The following is a 12,165-nucleotide window of genomic DNA, read 5'->3' on the forward strand; positions in this document are numbered from 1 at the left end:
TCTCAACCAGCTTCATGAGGTAGTCACCTGGAATGCATTTCTTTGAACGTTTGACATGTTTCTGTGGACATTATGGATATTATTTTTGAATTTCCGTCTGCGTTGTCGTGACCGCTCTTTCCTGTGGATTTCTGAGGATAACGCGCCAAACGAACGGAGGTATTTGGATATAAAAATAATCTTTATGGAACAAAAGGAACATTTGTTGTCTAACTGGGAGTCTCGTGAGTGAAAACATCCGAAGATCATCAAAGGTAAATGATTAATTTGATTGCTTTTCTGATTTTCGTGACCAAGTTACCTGATGCTAAGTGTACTTAATGTTTTGTCGAGCGATCGATAAACTTACACAAACGCTTGTATTGCTTTCGCTGTAAAGCATAATTTCAAAATCTGAGACGACAGGTGGATTAACAAAAGGCTAATATTACTATTTTTTAGTAATATTATTTGACTGTGGCGCTATGCTATTCAGCGTTGCTGATGACAATTATCCTGATACCGGGATGGGTGGTTCAGAAAGGTTAAGAGATCAGTCAATACGGAAAATTTCAAGAACTTTGAATGTTTCTTCAAGTGCAGTTACAAAAACCATCAAGCGCTATGATGAAACTGGCTCTCATGAGGAACGCCACAGGAAAGGAAGACCCAGAGTTACCTCTGCTGCAGAGGATAKGTTCATTAGAGTTAACTGCACCTCAGATTGCAGCGCAAATAAATGCTTTGCAGAGTTCAAGAAACAGACACATCTCAACATCAAGTGTTCAGAGGAGACTSCYTGAATCKGGCCTTCATGGTRGAATTGCTGCAAAGAAACCACTACTAAATTACACCAATAATAAGAAGAGGCTTGCTTGGGCCAAGAAACACAAGCTTTGGACATTAGACCAGTGGAAATCTGTCCTTTGGTCTGATGAGTCCAAATTTGAGATTTTTGGTTCCAACCCCTGTGTCTTTGTGAGACGCAGAGTAGGTGAACTGATGATCTCCGCATGTGTGGTTTCCACCATGAAGCATGGAGGAAAAGGTGTGATGGTGCTTTTGCTGGTGACACTGTCAGTGATTTATTTAGAATTCAAGGTACACTTAACCAGCATAGCTAACACAGCCTTCTGAAGTGATATGCCATCCCATCTGGTTGCGCTTAGTGGGACTATCATTTATTTTTCAACAGGACAATGACCCAAAACACACCTCCAGGCTGTGTAAGGGCTATTTGAACAAGAAGGAGAGTGATGGAGTGCTGCATCAGAAGACCTGGCCTCCACAATCACCTGACCTCAACCCAATTGAGATGGTTTGGGATGAGTTGGACCTCAGAGTGAAGGAAAAGCAGCCAACAGGTGCTCAGCATATGTGGGAACTCCTTCAAGACTGTTGGAAAGCATTCCTCATGAGGCTGGTTGAGAGAATGCCAAAAGTGTTGAAAGCTGTCATCAAGGTAAAGGGTTGCTACTTTGAAGAATCTAAAATCTAAAATATATTTTGATTTGTTTAACACTTTTTTGGTTACTACATGATTCCATATGTGTTATTTCATAGTTGTGCTGTCTTCACTATTATTCTACAATATAAAAAAATAAAGAAAAACCCTTAAATGAGTAGGTGTGTCCAAACTTTTTACTGGTACTGTATACTGAACAAAAATATTTTAAAAGTATATAAACGCAACATGTAAAGTGTTAGTCCCATGTTTCATGAGCTGAAATAAAAGATCCACGAAATGTTCTATATGCACAAAAAGCTTATTTCTCTCATATTTTGTGCACAAATTTGTTTACATCCCTGTTAGTGAGAATTTCTCCTTTGTCTGTAATAAAGCCCTTTTGTGCGGAAAAACTCATTCTGATTGGCTTGGCCTGGCACCCAAGTGGGTGGGCCTATGCCCTCCCTGGCACACCCATGGCTGCTCCCCTGCCCAGTCATGTGAAATGAATAGACTAGGGCCTAATGAATTCATTTYAATTGACTGATTTCCTTATATGAACTGTAACTCAGTAAAAAAGTTGAAATTGTTGCATCTTATGTTTATATTTTTCTACAGTATAATATTGCGATATGTAAMTGCTCACATTTTTTCAGCACATCACTACTGATAACCCCCCCAATTCAAGCTGGAATCTCATATAGGTGCATTTCTATATACTTGGGGTAGTAGACAGAGGGACTGAGGGGAAAGTGTGTGTGTGTGTGTGCTCAAGAGGTGAAATGAGGGCACTGGAACAGCAGCCCAGACGACCTGGCACCGACAGGCTCACTTGCTCACGGACTGGCGGGAAGGGCACACACACACACAGCCAAGCTCACCACGGCGGTTGCGTCGCCACTCCAAAGGCGGCCCTCTGTCTCCAGGCTGTGATGTGGCCGCTGTTCTCCTGTACCTTCTCCAGCAGCTGGRGGATCTGCCTGCAGTAATTGGCCACTTTGCATTCCTTCAGGAAGGCTTTCAGCTGTGGAGCGGTGGAGGACAGGAAGGGAGGAAGAAGACAGAGGGAGGGAGGGAAGAAAAATAGGAAGCGAAAAAAACTAATAATAATCATCTAGTCTGGTGCTTGTCTTTTCCCCCTGGACTGTGTCGTTGCTACTCTGTGCCCAGTGTGTGTGTGTGTGTGCAGCAACAGTAAAAACTAGAGTACAAGAAGAACTCAGTCATTCATTCTGGAAGAGGGCAAAGGAAGAGGAGGACTTCAGTGACTGTTTGCTTTGGCAWGGGCAGATTCTGCCTTCGTTGGTCGGTTGGCTGAGCTCGTCGAAAGGAGCTCGCCTCCCACCCACAACTAGCTGTCTCTGACAGGAAGTGGGCTCAGTGGTCGGTCTCCAGGGCCGTAAAAACAACGGCAAGCTGGTGGAGACATTAAAGCTCAACGCAACCACACTAAAATCTTAATCTCTTTTCCTCTTTCTCCCACTGTTTCTAACTGGCCTCCWCGCCATATATAGTACAACCAAGTCATGTTTGTTGCAGCCTTGAGTATGCTGTAGAGAGGCTAGCAGCTAACCATTTAGCAAAGGTGTAAAATAAAAAAGACAAGTGTCCATCCTGTGGGGAGGTGAGACGAGGTATGATGGTGATATTACCTGGATGATGCTGGGCAGGGCCAGCTCTGGGAAACCAATGGAGGCCTGAGAGTGGAAGTACTCCAGGATGAGGTCATACATCTGTTCTAGCAGCCCATCCTGAACCAACAACAAACTCAGTCACCACTGGAATTAGTACTTGTACTCAGAAACGTTGACATTTTATTTTCCCGTCACATTCAAGAGACTTGTTGAGTGAAAGAACCTATAAGAACCAATGTGAGGGGTCACAATCATGTGTGAAACTTGATGCGAGATGACAAGCAAGGACACCTTAACACACTAAAAACACACACGTGAAGGATCACAGCTATTTATGTGTTAAAACGGGTTTCTAGCCGTTGTTTATTCCACAAGTTACAACCGGCTATGACAGCGGAATGCCTATTTACTATTCCATTCACTGTCTCAGCAGCTCAGCCAGGCAATTTATAAAATTGATCTTCACTGTAAAAAGCATCTAAACATRGAGTAAGTTTACATGCACACTAATAATTCGATATTAAATTGATTATGGCAGTGGCAGATTATGCAATAGTTACTCTGCTTATCTTAAATCAGCATAGAGTCAAAATCTAAGTAATCATATGTCGATTAAAACACATGGTTTTCTGAGAAATCTTTCGAATTATTAGGACGTGTAAGCATCTTAAATCGGCGTTCCAGCTGTTTATTTGATCTGTGCATGTGCTAGCACCAGCCGAGCGAGTCTCCCTCTTTAGCACGAGTGAAGTGAGTTCGGAACACCTGAATGTATGCGTCTTAAAATAGTTTTCACATACAAACTTTAGAAGACTGAACTCAGAATCAAATATGCTTCCCAAAAATAACATGTTCGCTGTGGTGAAACGTTTATTTTGAATGCCGATTTTCTGCACGTATCAGAGTGCCATCAGGAAGCCTGATTTCAAATGTGTCCATGTAAACTGGATTATTAGGAAAATGTAACCATTTTAATCGAACTATTATATTAATCTGACTATCCACAATAATCGTATTATTGTATGCCGGTAACAACACTAACCATCTCACCTTTCTTTTAGACTATCATTTGGTTTTTAACAATGGAGATACGTATCAACCGGCTGTCTGTCTCTCTGACATGTGCAGCATTGTTTCGATATTGAAATTGATTCTCCACTGCCCCATTTAAAATTACCATGTCAGGACGAGACAAATCTTTTCTCAGCCAGTTAAAATCATGAATCAGCATACTTTTTTTATGAATGTATACTAAATAAATGTCACCAGAAAAACAAGTAAAACTAAACGAAATGCAGCTAGTTTGTCTTACCAGATTCAGTTTGAAGTGATTGTGTTAAGAGTGCAGTTGGCTAGCTTCCCTGAACATTGTCCTGACGAGAGAGAACATTTTCAATGCCTGGTGAATGTATCAAATAATGTCACTAGAAAAAGCTTAAACAAACAAATGCAGCTACTTTGCTGTTATTCTGGTCGCACTGTTTTTTGGTGGCTGTGTTAGCCGTAGTTGACTAGCTAGCAGGAAAGTGATAAGGATAGGGGTGTAACGGTTCACCAAACCCACGGTTAGGTACTTATTYTGGTTTTGGGGTCATGGTTCGGTRTCGGTACAGCGGGAAAATGAAATGCCATTCACAATGTTCCTGGCATTATCTGTCYTGACAGGAATGTTATGTTGGGCCTCAAGTTTCTACTCTGATGCTGRGTTTGTAACCTTGTGAGAGGTGGGAATTTACCAGTCGTGAAGTAATAAATACCAGTTGGATGCTTTCATGTGATTTGAACTCGTTGAGAAATGCTGATTGGCTAACAAGCTGCGTCAACCATATACTAACCAACACTTGCACTTGACTCTCCCCCCTCCCTAGCTCCGACTTTGCTTATAGCTACTTTGAGGAAAAGTGTACTTACTATGCCTGTGATGTGGTTGTCCCACCTAGCCATTTTACGATTAATGCACTGTAAGTCGCTCTGGATAAGCGAATCTGCTAAATTACTRAAATGTAAAATGTAAGCGGGTGCTCAGGATGATAGATGAGATTCCCAAGTGTATTTTTCCCAGGTGTATGTGGTAAATTCCCACTTCCCACTTGGTTACGAATGCACCATGACGCTGCCTCCCTAATGTTTAGGGCTAGATACTCAATTGAGACTATAAAGGGGGCGTGTCTGTAGCACGGTACATCTCCCACTACGGGGTAATGTGATGGGCTCTCGCCGTTAACACTCAGGGCGCCGGAATCCCATAACTACTAGAATGGCCATGACGGTCATTCTGACTGTTGATATTTCAATTGTGTAAATACTCCATAATAAATAATACATTAATACATTAATGCATTTATTATGTTAAAATGGGTCATAAGAAACCTCAGGACCCCAAATGTAAATTGTAACCAGTCAAAAAATGTATTTATTGATCTAGATGTGGATAGACTGTAAATACTAAAATAAGATGATCGGATATTTGTGTAAGACAACAGTTCCCTGCGCAGCTAARGGCCCATCCAAACTACACCWAAACTACATTGAAACAAATGTCACACATATAATAATAGATGTGGCCTGAAGACAAGATTAAATTGACAACAGTCTGATGGGTGACAATGTTAATGATTTGRCAAATATTAATCATTGACAAAGAAGGTAAGGAAGCTTACCAAACAGCACTTCTTCCATATCATRCTACAGAGGTCCATGATGCAGGCCAGATGTTTTGATTGRCATACCCGATTAGAAAGAGCAGATGCCTACGTTTCAAATGGACCTATTTGGTCCCCAAAAAACTGTGCAGGTGGTCTCGGTTTCAAAATATAACTTTTTCCTAGAATAACCATGGCTCCGTGCACATTCCTCATGAGAGAAGGCTACTGGTAACAATCAGCAATAACCATTTGGGYAAAATATCCCTTCTATTTTATTCTGGTATATTCCATTATATTCTTACTCTAAAATAAGTGTTGACTGTGGTAGGGTAGGGCATGTGATGTCTACTAAATTAACAAGTTGATTTCATTGGCATGCRGCAGCCATAGCCTAYGCACAGATAAATACAACTCAAAACATGATACTGTCTTCTTTTTAAATAAACTGTGTTGTATCATGTTTGTATGACCTTCCTAAACAAAATATGAATGGATGTCTTAGTGATTGTGTAAATTAACACTAGACAGGCAGAGAGCATCATAATAAATCAAAACTAATGTTAAATGTTAATTACCATTTTTAAAGTCATGTCTCCCTCGCCCTTGACTTTTCCTAAATAAGTCTATGTAACACACTGTGTTGTTAGAGTCTTCATATCTCAAACAGAACTGGAGCAGAACTGGAGTTACAACCAGTTTTAGGAGGGCATGTCATTTTTTGAATGGTTTCCCCAGTTGTCCCTCAGTTGCTCTTTCTCCCGATAGTGCCATGCCCAGTTGATAATCACCTCAATAATTGCCTAAAAACTGAACCTAAACCGAATCTAATGTATAACAGATGAAATAAATGAAGTATAGTATGATGGGGGAGAATGGGTAAATTGACGAGCGAGGGGACGCCAACAATGCATAATTATGTAGTCACCAATTGTGAATGAAGAATAGGATGGGCCATTATATTGCATTCATCTATACTAATTATAATCTCAAAACAGTGTACCCCTACAGTGCAMTCGGGAAAGTATTCAGATCCATTGACTTTTTCCACATTTTTCCACAATTTRATTCTAAAATTGATTCAATWGTTTTTTTCCTCAACAACCTACACACAATARCCATAATGACAAAGCAAAAACATGTATAAGAAATGTTTGCAAAAAAACGCAAAAAAAAGTATATTTAGACCCTTTCCTCAGTACTTTGTTGAAGTACCTTTGGCAGCGATTACAGCCTCATATCTTATTTGGTATGACGCTACAAGCTTGGCACACCTGTATTTGGAGAGTTTCTCCCATTCTTCTCTGCAGATCCTCTCAAGCTCTGTCAGGTTGGATGGGGAGCGTCGCTGCACAGCTATTTTCAGGTCTCTCCAAAGATGTTCGATCAGTTTCAAGTCTGGACTCTGGCTGGGCCACTCAAGGACATTCAGAGACTTGTCCCGATGCCACTCCTGCGTTGTCTTGTCTGTGTGCCTAGGGTTGTTGTCCTGTTGGAAGGTGAACCTTCGCCCCAGTCTGAGGTCCTGAGTGCTCTGGTTTTCATCAAGGATCTCTCTGTACTTTGCTCCGTTCATCTTTCCCTTAATCCTGACTAGTCTCCCAGTCCCTGATGCTGAAAAATGGTGATGCCATGTTTCCTCCAGACGTGACGTTTGGCATTCAGGCCAAAGAGTTCAATATTGGTTTCATCAGACCAGAGAATCTTGTTTCCTTTAGGTGCCTTTTGGCAAACACCAAGTGGGCTGTCATGTGCCTTTTACTGAGGAGTGGCTTCCGTCTGGTCACTCTACCATAAAGGCCTGATTGGTGGAGTGCTGCAGAGGTGGTTGTCCTTCTGGAAGGTTCTTCCATCTCCACAGAGGAACTCTAGAGCTACAGTGGCTTGCAAAAATATTCATCCCCTTGGCAATTTTCCTATTTTGTTGCCTTACAACCTGGAATGAAAATATATTTTTTGGGGGGMGTTTGTATCATTTGATTTACACAACATGCCTACCACTTTGAAGAAGTGAAACAAACAAGAAATAAGACAAAAAAACTGAAAACTTGAGCATGCATCACTATTCACGCCCCCAAAGTCAATACTTTGTAGAGCCACCTTTTGCAGCAATTACAACTGCAAGTCTCTTGGGGTATGTCTCTATAAGCCTGGCACATCAAGCCACTGGGATTTTTGCCCATTCTTCAAGGCAAAACTGCTCCAGCTCCTTCAAGTTGGATAGGTTCCACTGGTGTACAGTAATCTTTATGTCATACCAAAGATTCTTAATTGGATTGAGGTCTGGGCTTTGACTAGGCCATTCTAAGACATTCAAAAGTTTGCCCTTAAACCACTCGAGTGTTGCTTTAGCATTATGCTTAGGGTCATTGTCCTGCTGGAAGGTGAACCTCCATCCCAGTCTCAAATATCTGGAAGACAAACAGGTTTCCCTCAAGAATTTCCCTGTATTTAGTGCCATCCATCATTCCTTCAATTCCGACCAGTTTCCCAGTCCCTACCGATGAAAAACATCCCCACAGCATTATGCTGCCACTAACATGCTTCACTGTGGGGATGGTGTTCTCGGGGTGATGAGAGGTGTTCGGTTTGCGCCAGACATAGCGTTTTCTTTGATGGCCAAAAAGGTCAATTTTAGTCTCATCTGACCAGAGTACCTTCTTAAATATGTTTGGGCAGTATCCCACATGCCTTTGGCGAACACAGTATCCCACATGCCTTTGCCTATTTTTTTCTTTAAGCAATGGCTTTTTTCTGGCCACTCTTCCGTAAAAAAAGTGGTCCTTAAAGTGGTCCTATGGACAGATACTCCAACCTCCGCTGTGGAGCTTTGCAGCTCCTTCAATGTTATCTTTGGTCTCTTTGTTGCCTCTCTAATTAATGCCCTCCTTGCCTGGTCTGTGAGTTTTGGTGGGCGGCACTCTCTTGTTAGGTTTGTTGTGGTGCCATATTCTTTCAACTTTTTAATCATGGATTTAAATGGTGCTCCGTGGGATGTTCAAAGTTTCAGATCTTTTTTTATAACCCAACCCTGATCTGTACTTCTCCAAATCTTTGTCCCTGACCTSTTTGGAGATCTCCTTGGTCTTCATGGTGTCTGCTTGCTTGGTGGTGCAACTTGATTAGGGGTGTTGCAGACTCTGGGGCCTTTCAGAACAGGTGTATATATACTGAGATCATGTGACACTTGATCTCAGACACACACAGGTGGACTTTATGTAACTAATTATGTGACGTCTGAAGGTAATTGGTTGCACCAGATCTTATTTAGGGGCTTCATAGCAAAGAGGGTGAATACATATGCACGCACCACTTTTAGATTTTTCAGAATTTTTTTAAACAAGTAATTTTTTTAATTTCACTTCACCAATTTTGACTATTTCGTGTATGTCCATTACATGAAATCCAAAATAAAAATCCATTTAAATTACATGTTGTAATGCAACCACATAGGAAAAACGCCAAGGGGATGAATAGTTTGCAAGGCACTGTATGTCAGAATGACCATCAGGTTCTTGGTCACCTTCCTGACCAAGGCCCTTCTCCCCRGATTGCTCAGTTTGGCCAGGCGGCCAACTCTAGGAAGAGTCTTGGTGGTTTCAAACTTCTTCCATTTAAGAATGATGGAGGCCACTGTGGTCAATGCTGCAGAAATGTTTTGGTACCCTTTCGAGATCTGTGCTCGCACATATGTCTGGAGCGCTACGGACAATTCCTTCGACTATGGCTTGGTTGTTCATGCACTGTCAACTGTGGACCTTATATAGACGGTGAGGGGTTGTGCTTTTCCAAATCATGTCAACGCAATTAATTTCCACAGGTGGATCAATCAAGTTGTAGAAAACTAACTGCCAATGGATGTCAATGGAAGCAGGTTGCACGGAGCCAATTTCGAGTTCTCAAGCAAAGGGTCTGAATTACTTGATAACATACATGTATGTTATTATATTTTATTGTGTGATCCATTTGCACAAAGATTCTAAAACTGTTTTTTCGCTTTGTCATCATAGGATATTGTGTGTAGATTGACGATATTTTTTTGATGTATTTATCCATTTTAGAAAGGCTGTTAAATAAAAACTCGTGGAAAAGGGGGAAGGGGTCTAAGTACTTTGGCGACATGGCTGAACTCAGTACACATCAGCAATCGGAGTACGTTATTACTTGAAGTGGGCTGATACAGTGGAAGAGCGTGCGTATATTACAAATGGCAAGACTTAAAGCTTCGAACACACCGGACTGTCGTCGTGACGTTTCGATACAACCGCAAGAGTACATCTCATTTCCAATGGAAACGCTGCATTTTGCACTTGCAGCATTGCGTGGCAGAGCAGTTGCAAGTGCGTGTGTCTGGGTGTGGTTGCATACGTTCGATAAATCGAACGTATGCATCAAATTGTATGAGTGGACTTGACAGAACAGGTTAGCAAATATGAATGTGATTTTTTTTTGCAACACATTCAGTAAAAATATGTGATTCATAAAAAACAGTTTGATTGCATAATTTGCTTTACATTGTTTTATAAATTTATTTGCCAGTATATATTATTCGATGACATCCTCAAATTAATTGTGAGAGCCTATAATATAAGCACGGAGGATGCATATAATAGTAAAGATAGGCAGAGCTAGGCTCTTTCACAATGAGACCAAGGACCACTCATTTGATAGGTTAGAAGCTAGGTGTCAGCTAGCTAGCTAACGCTAACTAGCCACATCTAGCACAAGCTCACTACTAAACTGACCTGGCAATCCTACTATCGTGGACACTTGTCTCCAAGCAGCATTTTTTTGTGTTTATGTCCCTGTAGCTGTCAGCAGTTGTGTCAAAAAGACACGGTTTTGAGGATACTGCGAAAATTATTCTCTCTTCCATGTGTCCAACCGCATGCGACCATTTGCAAAAGGTACCTGCATCAGTATAGTTGCCTAGCTGCGCAAAATGTTATGCAGCAGTGATGCAATGACGCAGTCGGTGTGTTCGAAGCGTTAAGACGAAGGGAAGCACATGCTGTGTAAACGTTGCAACAAGATCAGAATGAAAACAACTCAGATGGCGGGGGAGAAAGGGATCATGACATCTCTGATGATTCTTATTCTTATTCATGCTGAACAGCTTTACATATCTGGGAAAGGATCCATATTGGGCAGCAGGTGAACGAGTGTCGTATAACGTTTCGGATCAGATGGCACGGCTGGCTCGTCTGTTGCTGTGCTCTACAGTACAACATGCTTGACTTGGCCGCTATCAATGCGCACGTGTTGTTCAAGCAGTGCATGAACAACACAATGGACAGGAGAGACTTCATCATGAGTCTGGCACAAGGGCTACGTGAGAGACATATGAGGGCCAAGGCAGCAGCCAAGATTCCACGCGAGCCATTGCGCACAGCTTCCGGGGAGGAGAAACGCCCAGGTGGGCAGATGCACCCAGAACAMAACCCACAACACCTGTTGCAGCTGCAAGCAACTTGTTTGTGGGAAGTGTAGAAATCAAGTGAAAGTGGCAAAGATTTGTGTCGAAAAGGGTTAATAAATGAGATCCAACGGTTGCGTGAAGACGCACACCATACTGTAAGCAAGAGCGAGGCCACAAATAATTGACTATTTTTGTTTGTATTTTGAGTAAATACGTTTTTTACACATATCTGCTGTCCTGCGCCTGACTCCTCCACACCAGCTCACATTAAATCATTTTCCACACAGTCTGTGCCTGTATTTAGTTGTTATGCTAGTGAGGGCCGAGAATCCAGTCTCACATAGGTACGTGGTTGCAAAGGGCATCAGTGTCTTAACAGCGTGATTTGCCAAGGCAAGAAACTCTGAGCGCAACCCTATCCAGAAATTTGCCAGTGGCTTCTGATTAAATAAAATTTTCACAGAACCGCTTGTTGCAATTTTGATGAGGCTCTCTTGTTCAGATATCGGTAAGTGGACTGTAGGCAGGGCATGAAAGGGATAACAAATCCAGTTGTTTGTGTCGTCCGTTTCGGGAAAGTACCTGTGTAATTGCACACCCAGCTCGAAAAGGGAATACTTTTTTTCCTTTTTTTTCAGATTTATTTTGACTTTTCGTCTGGACTTAGTGCCCGCGCATTGTGGGCATTGATTACAGGACTAAACGCGCAAACAAAAAGAGGTATTTGGACATGAAGATGAACTTTATCGAACAAAACAAACATTTATTGTTCTAACATTGGAAACTGGGAGTGCCATCAGATAGATATGGTGGTTGGCATCTAAAACTTTATAGTATTACTACAACCGACCAGCAACACAGTTCGTCAGCAAACAAGATCATTCAAAATAAGTGATTTAAATGTAACGCTATTTCTGACTTTTTGTGACACCTTCTCCTTGGCTGGAAAATGGCTGACTGTATGGTTTTCTGTGCTAGAAGCTGAGCTAACATAATCCCGCATGGTGTGCTTTGCCGTAAAGCCTTTTTGACACAGCCGGTTGC

General features: G+C 41.7%; 1 pseudogene; it reads right to left on the minus strand.

Moving 5' to 3' along the window:
- Positions 1-12,165, minus strand: part of LOC112068449 (nucleolar complex protein 2 homolog) — a 63,579-nt pseudogene that overhangs the window by 10,115 nt on the left and 41,299 nt on the right.

Source organism: Salvelinus sp. IW2-2015, unplaced genomic scaffold (assembly GCF_002910315.2).
Source record: "Salvelinus sp. IW2-2015 unplaced genomic scaffold, ASM291031v2 Un_scaffold516, whole genome shotgun sequence".
Lineage (NCBI taxonomy): Eukaryota > Metazoa > Chordata > Actinopteri > Salmoniformes > Salmonidae > Salvelinus > Salvelinus sp. IW2-2015.